Source organism: Gossypium arboreum, chromosome 2, assembly GCF_025698485.1.
Source record: "Gossypium arboreum isolate Shixiya-1 chromosome 2, ASM2569848v2, whole genome shotgun sequence".
NCBI classification, from domain to species: Eukaryota; Viridiplantae; Streptophyta; class Magnoliopsida; order Malvales; family Malvaceae; genus Gossypium; species Gossypium arboreum.
Genome location: NC_069071.1, coordinates 18,222,707 through 18,238,178, shown reverse-complemented (window position 1 = coordinate 18,238,178; position 15,472 = coordinate 18,222,707).

The following is a 15,472-nucleotide window of genomic DNA, read 5'->3' as shown; positions in this document are numbered from 1 at the left end:
CTCTACTTTTGTATTTTTTACAATTTAGTCCTTTTTACTTAATTAATCATGCAAACATAAAAAATTCTTAATGAAATTTTAATACGACCTTACTAACATCCCATAGCCATTAGAATAATAATGAAATAATAATTTACTCCTTAAATTTGAGGTCCCAAAACTGTTGTTTCGATTTCATTAAAAACGGGTTGTTATAACGGGTCAGTCTAATATATCATTGTCTAACATATACTCTTGTATTGATTTTGACATCCCTATGTCAATGACAACACTTTGTCATCAATCAACTACATATTAGTCTTAATGCATTATTTTTGCCCAAGCCCACAATAATACCTGATTAAAGACCTTTTAAGAATAATCATATTATTCAAGAGACATTATTATAAATCAGTTTATTTTATACACGCAAAAAGTGAATCTGAAATAACAATGGCAATGCCTTTTGTTAATAAACAAGGTAGAATGAATATGTGATTACAATAATCTCATGATTGGTTTTTGGGCATACTCTAACAATCTCCCACAAGCACTAAGACCAATCACTCATATATCTAATACCAAGTGACTTAGTGTGACGGTCATGCTTCTACTATGTCAGAGACTTCGTCAGTAGATCAACAATATTATCAGCTATTGGTACTCTACAAATTTCTACATCTCTTCGATCAACGATTTCTTGAATGAGATGAAAATGCCTAGGTATATGTTTGGATCGTTGGTGAGAACTGGGTTCCTTTGCCTATCCAATGGCTCTTTTGTTGTCATAACGAAGTTCTTCAGCATTTAATATGCTAGGCACAACCCCTAGTTCAATTAAGAACTTTTTGATCCAAACAGCCTCTATTGTAGAATTAGCAACTGTACCTTGCTTTGAACCTTTCTAGCTCACAGCGCTGCCATTAACACTTTTCATTTTTGGGCAGATATAGAGACATCTTCAGGCAGACTATTACAACTTTCCCCCACTTAGAAAATATTTTCCCCTAAATTCATACCGAAAAATAACTATGGATATTGCTCTCTCATTTGGCTTTCTCTTTCCCAGGTAACTCTTTAGTACTATGATTTCTCTAAAGAACTTTTACTAATGGATTTTTTTTATTTCTTATCTCTTTTGCCTTTCTTGCTACAATACTGACAGGCTCTTCTTCATAAGACAAGTTTGGTTCAACCTCTAACTCTTCAATTTGTACAACATGATCAGGATTTGATATACACTTTCTCAACATAAATACATGAAACAAGTTGTGAATATTTGATAATCAGGAGGAAAAGCCAATCTGTAAGCTATGGGTATAACTTTCTCAATAACTTCATAAGGTTCTACAAACCTTTGACATAACTTTCCTTTTTGGCCAAATCTGATTATTTTCTTCCAAGGTGAGACTTCCAAAAATATGTTATCCCTAGCTTCAAATGACATTTCTTTTCTTTTCAGATCCGCCTAACCTTTCTGACTATTCTATGGATTCTTTAAATGATTTTGAATAATAGATACTTTCTCTTCAGTTTCTCATGCTAATTCATGGCCCACTAACTTAGTTTCACTAAGCTCCTTCCAACAAATAAGTGTTCTACACCTTTTACCATACAAAGATTCAAATGGAGACATTTTCAAATTGGTATGAAAACTGTTATTACAAGCAAACTCAACCAAAGGAACATACATTTCTCAATTCAATCCAAAATCAATTACACAACTTCTCAACATATCTTTCAAGATTTGAATAACTCTTTTAGATTGACCATCTATTTTGAGGATGAAATGTAGTACTAAACTGTAGCTTAATTCCTAAAAATCTCTATAACTGATTCCAAAACCTCAAGGTAAAACTTGGATCTCTATAAGAAAGTATGAAAGAAGGAATTGTAACACCCCTTACCCGTATCCGAGGCTGGGCTAAGGTACAAGGCGTTACCAGACAAACATACAAACATTAAACTAAAATACGAGCCATAAAATTTTATTCATATTTCAAAGCGTTCATTCTCTTACACATAGTCCCTTATTTGAGTCTACAGAGCCCAAAACATACTTTAGAAAGGGTTTGGGACTAAACCGAGAACATCTGAAAATCTTGGAAATTTCATGCTTTAAGGCTCCACACGCCGTGTCCCAAAGTCGTGTTCCATACAATTTGAGACACATGGTCGTGTCTCTGCACTGTGGAATATACCTAGGCTATTTTCCAAGCTTTGGTCAACCTTAATCTCTTACACACTTATACAAAATCAAAAGCATATAACATGGTATTCATTTAATGATTATACATCCTCAATTAAACCACAAACATAGCATTTGTATGTTATCATACATGTGTCTCTCATACTCATTTTACCTTGTTTATTATAGTACCACTTATACATTTATACCAAGATTATCATCTTACCAAATATCTTCAGCTTAATCATCAAACATTCATATTTAAAGCTAGATCATATCTTTATAAAATACCACGATTTAGATCATGAGAATAACATGTTTGCACGAAACATGTCAATTCAATTCCATACCCAACAAGCATTACATTGAGACTAGTCATATATATATATATATATATATATATATATATATATATATATATATATATATATACAAGTCATGATACATAACATTCTCTTTTTATTTTCTTATAAACACATATCATTTATTTCATTATATCAATATTTCATATACCATAGTTTCCATGTATTCCACATATATTTATTTTCCTCCTCCTCCTCTCCATTCCACATCCTTAATGTATATAGCATTCTTGTAAGTATGATTTCACAATTTACTAATAAATGTTCACATCAAACTGTCCACACGAGTCATAGTCACTTAATTATTTATAATTCGAGCTACAAAGATCCAAATTAAGATCTGCAAATTTCCCCTGAAACTAGACTCACATATCGTTCCACCATAAAATTTTCATAATTTTTGGTTTATCCAATTAGTACAGCTTATTCATTAAAATTTCCCTGTTTCACTTTTCGTGATTCGACCTCTCTTCACTAAAAATAATTATCTCACAAGACAGAACTCGAGATAATGTTCTTGTTGATTTATCTTGAAAATAAACTCATTATGGATTTTAAAAATATAATTTTGAGCCTCTAATTATTTTTCTCCAAATTTTTGTGATTTTCCAAAGTCAGAACAGGGGATCACGTAATCATTCTAAATCAGTCTCACAAAAACATAAATATCTCAAAATATAGAACTCCTTTGCTTTTTATGTTTCTTTTATATAAAAATAAACTCATTAAGCTTTAATATGATATCTCATTCAGTCTATGATTCAATTTATACTATTTTTGGTGATTTTTCAAAATCACGTCACTGCTACTGTCCAAAACAGTTTTATTGCTAATTCACTCTTCCACACTTTCTTTGTATTAACCTCATTTTAACATACATGTCACAAATCATTTTCACCACATTTCATACATCACAAGTATAGGCCCATGATCACAAGGTCACCATAAAATCATCCTCATGTATAAATTACTTATTTATAACCTTACCACATCCTGGTCACTTAATGAACACATCATTCACATAACCAAGTTCTGCACATATTCATCACAAAACTCACAAAGCAATACATAGAGAGTCTCTGTTGAACACTTGGATCAATCCTCGATACTTGGTGGTTTCAGCACATAGCTCCACCCATCATATAGTTCGGCTCTCTTGTACACATGGTGAACACTTAGTTCCACCCATGTGACCTAGCCGATTTATCTCGTAGCTCTCTTGTCTACATGGTGTCCTTCACTTGGAACCACGCATGCGACCTAGCTACATATATCCCGTAGCTCTCTTGTCTACATGGTGTACACATAGTATCATCCATGCGACCTAGCTACATCATAATGTCTTGTAGCTCTCTTGTACACATGATGTGCACTCAGCACTATACATGTGACCTAGCTACATACCATCTGTATCATCCAATCTTTCCGAAGGTTCAACCGGGATTTCTCTCTCTTTTCCAACAATTTCACCAATCAAGTAATTATCCACAAACATATTTCCAATATTTTATAAAATATCATAATACAAGTAATAGTGATGTATTACTTACATATAAACTTACATCTCATTTAATATCAACGCAATAATATCCATAATCATAGAAATCACATTTATGTATGATAATTCAATGCACTTCATGTACCATAGACATATTTTTAAATCAATTCATAAACTTGGCACCATAATCATTTAATTTAACATAATTCAATTAATTCACTAAATTTAACTTTCAAATATAAATTACAGCATTATTGTTGTATTATTATCATACCAACTTACATACTTTCAACACCTTGGAGATCATAGTAAATATATCAATTTTACATTGAAACATGCATAAATTAATGCTTATTATACATATGAACTTACCTTGATATTAAAACGGCCATTTTACCAACTTTTCTAATTTTCGATTTTTCTCTCATTCTAGGTTCAAATCTCATTTTCCGGGATCTAAAACATTATATTTTACTTATTTAATTAATTTACTATTCAAAACAGTCCTTAACTCAAACTTTGGAAAAATTACAATTTTGCCCTAAACTTTTGCATATTTACACTTTTTCCCTAGGCTCGGAATTAAACTTCATCCCTTATTCTTATGTTTTATGACATGATGATCACTTTTCCCTTCTATGGCAACATCAAATTCTCACTCTAACATATACTTATGACTATTAGGTATTTTTACTGATTAAGCCCTTTTGCTCGTTTTCATTTAAAACCGAGTAGCACAAATTGTCTAACATAATTTAAAACCTCATATTGTATCATAAAATACCAGAATACACAAATTTTACCTATGGGTATTTTTCCAAATATGAACCCTAGGTTGAATTATTGCTAGCATAAGCTAAATCAAGTTACTGGGACTCCAAAAACGTAAAGAACTTGAAAAACGGGGTTAGAACGGGCTTACAATTGAGATTGGGAAGCTTAAAACCCTAGCCATGGAGTCTCCCTTGGTATACACGTCCATGGTGAAGAAGATGAGAAAAATTAGCTTTTAATTTTGTATTTTAATTCATTTTACCCCTAAATGACCAAAATACCCTTACTACTAAACTTTCCAAAAATTCCATCCATGTCCAACTTTTGTCCATAACTTAGAAATTGGTCAAATTGCTATTTAAGACCTCCTAATTAATATTTCAAATCAATTTCATACTAGAAACCTCTAGAATGCAAGTTTTGCAACTTATTCAATTTAGTCCCTAACTTCGAATTAAGCACTTTATGCATAGAATTTATTCACGAAATTTTCACACAATCATGCAATCATATCATAGACCTAAAAATAATCATAAAATAATTATTTATATATCAGATTTTGTGGTCCCGAAACCTCTGTTCCAACTAGACCCAATTTTGGGCTATTACAGGAATTCCATGACGGCGTATTATCTCAACAATATAAAGTTCGGCTATCTTTTCCAAAGAATAAGTAGTATTCACAGGCAAACCATGAGCTGACTTAGTAACCAAATCTACTATTAACCATACATAAATCTTCTCAGAAGGACTAAGGGGCAACCTAATACAAAATCCATAGTAATTCTATCCTATTTCCACTATAGAATTTCTAAAGGATACAATTAACCTGAAAGTACCTTGAAACAGCCTGATTTTGGGTCTAGTCAGAAATTGGTTTTGGGACCACAAATCTGATGTAGAAAAAATTATTTTATTATATTTTTGTGGTCTACAATTTTATGGAATGATTTCGTGAAAATTTGTTAAAAAATTTTGATGTTTGGGCACTCAATTTGGTCAAAAGGACTAAATTGTAATAAGTGCAAAACGTGAGTTCTATAGGTTAAAGGTGTCTAATCGTTATGAAATTTTAAACTACAGGTCTTTAAATGGTAATTAGACCACTAGTTAAGTTGGTGGCCAAAAATGGACACGGTTAGGTATGTTTCTAAGGTTTTTCATTAAGGGCATTTTAGTAATTTGGTAATTAAAATGATTAAAAAGCCAAAATAAAGCAAAAATTTGTCCATCTTCTTCCTCCCATGGCCAAATATACCAAGAAGCCATAACTAGGGTTTTGACTATGCTTCCAATCTTGATTGTAAGTTCGTTCTATCTCCGTTTTTAATGATTTTCATGTTTTTGAGATCCTTGTAACCTAATCTAGCATTTCCAAGGACTATTTTCAAGTATTTTCAAAGCTTAAAATTTTACCCATGATATATATTTTTGTATTTTGATGCCTAAAGGTAGAAAATGCAAGTTTGTTGTTAGATAAACAACTTTTACTAAGTGATTTTCGGTAAAAATGTCAAAAAGGATCTATTTGTAAAAGTCATAAAATAAGTAGTAAAAGTGTGATTAAGTGGAAAATGTAGCTTTCTATAAGCATTTATAAGGTGCAACTAGGCATGGGTATTGAAGAAATTGAGTACATTTCATTTTACGAGCCTAGATACTAACTTTTTTCCATAATGTGATTTTGGGCTGATTTTGTAATACCCTTACCCGTATTCATTAGGAATAGGTACGAGGCATTCCGGAGTTCTGAATTAATTTTTTATATTCAATATAGCCCTTTTATAAATATCTAACCTTCCCGTAATATTAAATCGAGACCAATCCACATCAACCAAATCAATTCAACATATTTTCATTATAGATTCATGCATTTATATAAGATAACGTCATCACATATCTATAACCAGGCTTGTTAACCATACTAATGGCTAACTTTACATTCATTTCACGTTAACATTTACTTTGTTAGCTTATACATGCCATTGATTTCCAAAATAAAGTTTCTTTATATACCGAAATCCACGAGGTTGACGATGTGATGTGTCTCCCACCAAATCCGACCTCAGAGCTCTTAACACTACAAAGCAGGGAAAAAGGAAACGGGGTAAGCACTTTGTGCTTAGTAAGTTCATGTAACAAGAATTATACTTACCTAATATTTTCAATACAATACAATAAACATCCATATATCCATTCAATGCATTATTACCCTAATATGCACAAACTCAACATTCAAGTTAGTACAATAATTTCCATGTACTAATAATATATACTATGATTGATGATTGATGTGTTCACCCAATACCATGATTTCTATTTCCTTGTTATTTTTCCATATTTATCCCGTTGAATTTATCGGAATTTCGATGGATTTTTAGAGGTACACTTTTAGTGTACAATTCCAGGTCCGTAAATTCATATTCATGTACGCACATATACATTTCAGAGAGCACACTCCCGTGAACCTCAACCTTGCAGTGGGATTACCGGTCGAGGCTAAATCCTGTAATATAAACTCATAGAGTATTGTCGGGATTACCGGTCCAGGCTAAATCACAACGACAATTACTCTAATGAGCTTGGATCTGAATTACAGTCCGAGGCTAAATTGAGACCCTAATTGGACTACCCGTCCGGGCTAAATCCATTTACATTTATTCTTTGGAGGGCTATATCGGGATAGGATCACCCGTCGGGCTAGATCCTTTTACCGTCAATTCCTTTTCGAGAGATCCATCGAATTTTCCTTTCATTCAAGCGGATTTCTTCCCATTTTATCAAATATATCAATGTTTCATAAATTTCCATATAATGAACATTCAAATCATATTCATATCAAAAACATGCAATCTCAAGCATTTAAGAATATAATTCAAGTTACACAAACTTACCTTGATACTTGTTTGTAAACAGTAAAAATCTACTAATCTCGAACTTTTTCCTTTCCTCGATCTAGCTTCGTATTTGAATCTTCTGGATCTAAATGAATAAATTTAATTATCAATTTAATACATTTCATGTTCATATGCAACATTCTCTATAATTCAACTATTATTTATAGTTCATTCAAAGCTGTCTACTTGAGTCATAGTCACTAAATTATTTATAACTTGAGCTAAAGAACTCAAAATTAAGATCCGTTAATTTTCCCTGAAACTAGACTCATATATATTTTTATGATAAAATTTTCAGAATTTTTAGTTTATCCAATAAGTACAGTTTATTCTTTAAAGTCACCCCTGTTCTGTTGTCTAACAGTTCTGACCCTTCTTCACTAAAAATTTAGTTATCTCTTCATACAGAATTCAAATAATGTTCTCGATTCTTTCTCTTAAAAATAGACTCATTAAGGATTGTATACATAGAAATTTAATCCCATAATTGTTTTTCTTAAATTTTTTATGATTTTTCAAAGTCAGAACAGGGGAACCCGAATTCATTCTGACCTTTTCTCACAAAATTCATTATATCTCAAACTTTACAAGTTCATTGCTTACAATATTTCTTCTATGAGAAACTAGACTCAATAAGCTTTAATTCCATATTTTTTTCATCTTCTAATTCGATTCCTACAATTTTTGGTGATTTTTCAAATTTAGTCTACTGCTGCTGCCCAAACTGTTTTAGTGCAAGCTGTTTATTACCATTTTTCCCCTAAGCTTTTAATAAATGATAATTTCGTCCCTACTCAATTAGCCTCTCAATTGAGCTGATTTTTCTCAATTAATACTTTATTCTATCACCTTAAACTAGTTTACAACCTTTAGGAATCAGAATTTCAGCAATAGACTTTAATTCCAAACATTTTCACAATTAGGTCCTAAAAATCAATTTCCATTGAAATTGCCTAATAAAATCATCTCATAAACCAATTAAAGCTTTAATTTCATTCTATTTCATCATAAACTTACAGCACTCAACCATGGTGACTTTCAATTTCATCCATGAAATCAAAAACTAATGAATTTAATAGTAGGACCTAGTTGTAAAAGTCTTAGAAACACAAAATTACAAGAAAAGGCAAGGATTAACTCACTTGGTGCAAAAATTACGAAATACCAGCTTAGAGAACCCTCCTATGGCGTTTTTAGCTGCTGGAATTGAAGAGAAATGAAGAGAAATCTAGATATTTCCTATTTAGTCCTAGTTTTATTTAGTTAATTTTGCAATATTCCAATTTTACCCTTAATTTATCAATTTTTCTGCTGATTTCATACCCTTGCCGTCCAGCCCAAATAACTTTTGGGTCTAATTTCCTTTTAAATCCTTTCTCATTAGACTTTTAAGCTATTTAATCATTCTAGCAACTTTTACACCTATTACAATTTAGTCCTTTTCATTTAATTGACTACCCAAACATTAAAATTTCCTAACGAAATTTTAATACCACATTACTAACATTCCATAAATATTTATAAAATTATTTTGACTCGGTTTCTGAGATAGAGGTCTCGATACCTTGTTTTTACCCAATTTCTTCAATAATTTCTTTTTCTAACTAACCACTAAATCAGTAAAATTTTTCTATCAATATTTTCATACGATTTTCCTATCATATAAATTTTCATGCAAAAATATTGAAATAAAATTCTCTTTAAATCGAATTTGTGGTTACGAAACCACTGTTCCGATAATTTTGAATTTAGGCCATTACAACTCTCCCCCCTTTTAAGGATTTTCGTCCTCGAAAATCTTACCAATAAAAAGATTTGGGTATTGTTTCCTCATTGCCTCCTCCGGTTCCTATGTTGCTTCCTCAATCCCATGCTTTTGTCACAATACTTTCACCAAATTTATCTTTTTATTCCTAAGCTCTTTTGTCTCCCGTGCCAATATCTTGACCGGTTCTTCACTGTAAGTCATATCTTGTTGAATCTCCACTTTTGTCGGAGAAATAACATGTGAAGGATCTGATCGATATCGTCGTAACATAGATACATGAAAAACATTATGGATTTCTGGTGGTAATGCCAATCGATAAGCGACCGGTCCTATTCTTTCTATGATTTCATATGGCCCGATAAATATTGGACTCAGTTTACCCTTTCGACCAAATCGGAGGACTTTCTTCCAAGGAGACACTTTCAAGAATACCTTGTCACCGACTTGAAATTCAATCTCTTTTAGTTTAAAGTCGGCATATGATTTTTGATGATCGGAAGCTGCTTTTAGACTATCCCGAATAACCTTTACTTTTTCTTCTGTTTCCCGAATCAAATCAACCCCATGTATCTTCCTTTCACTGAGCTCTGTCCAATATAACGGTGTTCTACCTTTTCTACCATACAAAGCTTCATACGGAGCCATTTTAATACTAGACTGATAACTATTATTGTAAGCAAATTCAATTAAAGGTAGATACCTCTCCCAATTACCTTCAAACTCTAGTATACAACATCGGAGCATATCTTCCAATACTTGAATTACACGCTCAGATTAACCATCTGTCGAGGATGAAATGCGATCTTTGAAATACAACCGAGTACCCAAGGCTTCTTGCAATTTGTCCCGAAGCGAGACGTAAATCGGGATCTCTATCTGATATAATGGAGACAGGCACTCCATGTAACCTGACAATCTCAGATATGTACAGTTCAGCTAGTTTATCTAAAGAATAATCCATACGTACCAGAATAAAGTGAGCTGAATTTGTTAATCGATCAACAATCACCCAAATAGCATCTTTTTTCCACGGAGAAAAAGGTAGCCCCGATACAAAATCCATAGTGATTCTTTCCCATTTCCATTCCGGTATAGTAATTGGTTGAAGTAACCCCGAAGGTACCTGATGTTCAGCTTTAACTTGCTGACATATTAAACACCTTGATACAAACTAAGAGATATCACGTTTCATTCCCAACCACGAGTACATCTTTTTCAGATCATTATACATTTTATTACTCCCCGGATGTACAGACATAGTACTATTGTGGGCCTCGCGTAGAATCTTCTGTATGAGCTCTGAATTCTGAGGTACACATACCCTACCTCTGAATAATAAACAATCATCAGAACCAATCTGAAATTCAGAATCATTACCTGACTCACACTGTGCCCGTTTAACCTGTAACTTCTCATCATTCTTCTGAGTTTCACATATTTGCTGTAAAAATGTTGGTTTAGCTCTTAATTCTGCTAGGATTGAACCATCATCAATCAATGATAACTGAGTATTCATAGCTCGTAAAGTAAATAGAGATTTCCGGCTCAAAGCATCAGCTACAACATTAGCCTTACCCGGATGGTAATCAATAATCAAATCATAGTCCTTTATCAGTTCAAGCCACCTGCGCTGTCTCAAATTCAAATCTTTCTGTGTCATCAAATATTTCAAGCTAATATGATCAGTATAAATATGACATTTCTCACCATACAAATAATGCCGCCATATCTTCCAATAAATACAATAGCGCTAATTCAAGATCATGTCTTTGGGTAATTTCTTTCATGTGGTTTAAGTTGTCTTGAAGCATAGGCTATTACTTTACCTTCTTGCATCAAAACACAACCTAAACCATTTAATGAGGCATCCTTGTAAATAACAAATTCCTTACCGGTTAGAGCTACACTAATACAGTGCTTTCGTTAATAGGTCTTTCAATCGGTTGAAACTTTGTTGACATTCATCATCCACTCGAACTTTACATCTTTTCGCAATAATCGAGTCATTGGAGAAGTTATCATAGAGAATCCTGTACAAATCTCCGATAATAACCAGCTAAACCCAAGAAACTTCTAACTTCGGATACATTCTTGGTGGACTCCAATTGACGATAATGAGATTTTATTTGGATCTACTCGATGCCTTGGCAGAATACAATGTGTCCAAGAAAACCCACTTCTCCAAGCCAAAATTCACATTTCTTGAATTTAGCATACAACTGCTTCTCTCGTAGAATTTGCAACACAATTCTCAAATGTTCGCATGTTCTTCTTCATCCGAGAATAAACCAAAATATCATCAATGAATACTACTACAAATCTGTCTAAGCACAGTGCGAATATCCGGTTCATCAAATCCATGAATATTGCGGTGCATTAGTTAGCCCAAACGGTATAACTAGAAACTCATAATGCCCGTACACGGTTCTAAAGGCTGTTTTTGGCACATCTGACTCCTTTACCCGTAACTGATAATAACCTGATCGAAGATCAATCTTTGAAAACATAGTAGCACCTTTTAGCTGATCAAATAAATCATCAATCCGGGTAACGGTACTTATTCTTTATGGTTACTTTATTAAGTCTTGGGTAGTCGATACACAATCTCAAAGACCCATCTTTCTTTTTCACAAACAAAACCGGAGCACCCCAAGGTGAATGACTTGGTCGGACAAAACCCCTGTCAACAAGTTCTTGCAACTGTGTCTTTAACTTTTTTAATTTTATAGGAGCCATCCGGTACGGAGCTATGGAGATCGGAGTAGTTCTCGGAATCAAATCTATAGAAAATTCCACTTCTTTTTCTCGGTGGCAATCTGGTAATTCTTACGGAAACACATGAAAAATTCACATACCACTTGGGGCGCTCGCATCTTTGACTCGAGATACCTTGGTGTCGAGTACATAAGCCAAGTAAGCATCATACCCTTTTGACATACCTGCATCTTTGTCATTCTTTGAAATCATATCGATATAACCCTCATACGATCAGATTTAACTCGGAGCAACTCACCATTCGACATTTTAGCACAATATATTTTGTTTACAATTTACTACCGCATCATGCTGGGTTAACCAATCCATACCCAATATCACATCAAATTCATCAAATGGCAGTAACATCAAATTAGTCGGGAAACAATAACCTCTTACCATCAGTGGACAATTTTTACAAATTTTATCCACTAACATAGACTGGCCGAGGGGGTTCGAGACTTTAACAACAAATCCAGTAGGTTCAACAAATAAATTTTTAACAATTGCAAGTTTAACACATATATATGAATGCGTAGAACCAGGATCAATCAATGCAGTAATATCAGTATCAAGTAAAGAAAATGTACGAAATAACATCGGTCTTTGAAGCATCTTCTCCGCACGAATGACATATGTCCTAGCGGTGCTCATACCTCGAGCCTACCTATAGTATCTTTTGTAGCTCCTCGACTACCGCGACATTCTTGGATGGTCGAGGTAGTCCGCCTCGAAACTAGATTACTCGGCCGATATATGTTCAACTTCTTTTTCAACCCTTTCTGGACAATCTCTGAGGAAATGGTCAAAAGAACCACATCGGTAACAAGCCCCACTCTTAAATTGGCATTCACCAAAATGAGCTTTATTACAGTACTGGCATCTCAGTTTAGGAGTGCCAACACTGCCAACACTGGTCACTGATGGAGTAGAGGGCCTTGGATTAGTGTGACATCCCTAATTTGACCCTAGTCAGAAAGTGGTTTCGGGACCAATAAACCGAGTCTTATAAGTAATTAAAAGTTATATTCTATGTTTATGATGTTAGTAAATGCATGTGTGAAAGTTGCATGCATTAATTTGATCATTTCTATGTGAATTTATTAAAATGGACTTATATGAAACATTGTTGAAAGGTGATAGGCTAATCTTACAATGGTCTAATAGTACATGCATGAAAAAGAATGGTTTTGCATGTCAATTTACCCAAAAAAAAAAGGAAGTGGTCGGCCATGGTAATGAAGATGGGCAAAAGAAAACATGTCTTAAACATGTTTTGCTAGTGGTGGATGTTAGAAATAATAAAATAAGAGCATGGGTAAAGAAATGAAAAAAAAATGAGTGTGGATGCTCACCCCCCCTTGCCGTGTATGAGAGAAACAAAACAAAGAAAGAAAGAAAAAAAAAGTTGTTATTCATCCTTTGGTTTTCTTAGCCGAATAGAAGAAAGGGAAGAAGGGGGAAGAGCTTGAGAAAAATCGGCTATGGTGGTTGCTAGACTAAGGTATGTTTGATGATATTCCATGAGATGCATGCATGTTTTAGTTGTTAGTTTAAGTTCTACCTAGCCATGGTTTGAATTTTTACTATTGATGGAGATGATATTCGCCATGGGTGTTGTCTTTTTTTTGGTTGGTGTTTTGATGTTGTGGTGATGAGAGCATGAATAGATGAAGAGTTCGGTAAATTGATATGGGGTAAAATGGGTCAAATGTTCATGTAAATGGTGTGTGAATTTTTAGTATAAAATTCTTGGTATGAGTATTAAAGATGGTACATGAATTGGCCTTAGAAGAAAGTTTAGTATAATATGGTTGTTGTTAAATGAAGTAGAGTCTAACAAGTGAGCTCATATGTGCATTAGTTGCTAGATGGAGAAGAATCGGCTAGCAAGTTGTGTGCTAAGGCGAATATAATTTTGAAAAATCATTGAGTAATGTATGTGTTTGGAATTGATGAATTAAGAGTATGCTTAAATTGTGTTATGAACAATTAGATGTTAAATCAAGGTTGCTAAGCTAGCTATTAAGGTGAAGTGCAATTGTTAGTAATTGAGTACTAGTGTATATATGTGCATTAGCGAGTTTTGGACTAGAAACAATATGGCGTTTAGTCAATACAAGTAACCATATTGTAGAATGTATTAAGTGCACAATCGACCCCAACATAGACATGTATATTTGGCCACCTAATTAAGCACATAGGTGGTGTCGAATTTGATCTTGCACATTCGGCCATATGGGTGTACACACTTGTGATATTATCCTTGATTAGGATAGTTGGCAATAGGGTGATAGCCTAAGGTTGTGAACCGAATAGTTCAAAAGCATGGGGTAGAAGGATAAGAATTTGTCATGTGTATCCTATGAAATGAAATTTTAATGTTTAATACAAATATTTTACAAAGTGGTTGAATGGGTTAATTTAATTGTTTAAGCTCAAGATCCTAAAGGAGGCGTCCAACAAGGGGAAAACGAAGGTCATCGAGTAGCCGACTTGGAATTTATTTTACCCAACACAAGGTAAGTCATTAAGCATATATTTGGTGTTGATTTAAATGATCATAATATATATGCAAATGTGTTTAAATGAGTTGATGTGTAAATGGAAATGTATGTGTATGGAATGATGCCATTGTTGAATGTATAAAGGCAGAAAAATGCATAAGGTATTGGTCTCGGCACTAAGTGTGCGGGTATAAATGGACATGGTGACAAGATTGGCACTAAGTGTGCGGGTTTAAAATTGTACAGCACTAAGTGTGCGAGTTTGATTATATAGCACTAAGTGTGCGAGCTGAATGTATATAGCACTAAGTGTGCGGATTCACTATATGCTCTTGTATTACAATTGGCACTGAGTGTGCGACATTATTGAGTTAATCCCGGAGAGCCGATCGGGTAAGTACCTTGAGCTCATGACGAATAGGCAATATGTTCATGCTCGGGGTTGAGCTTGGTAAGCTTTAAATCTATGTGATGATTGCAATTGTATGATTGTGGTGAAAATGAGTTAGTGTGTGAAAATGCCTCAAATATCTTATTGTGTAGAATATGAAATGTGGATGTATGACTTGGTATGAGATTGAACCGAAAGGTCCGAGGAATTATGGTATAGTTTCGATATGGATGGAGTACCTAGCTTCGTTTATTGTTTCATGTTGTAATAACTTTATTAATGGGTGGTTGTCGAATGCTTATGACTTACTGAGTTATAAACTCACTCGGTGTTTTCTTGTCACCCATTTTAGGT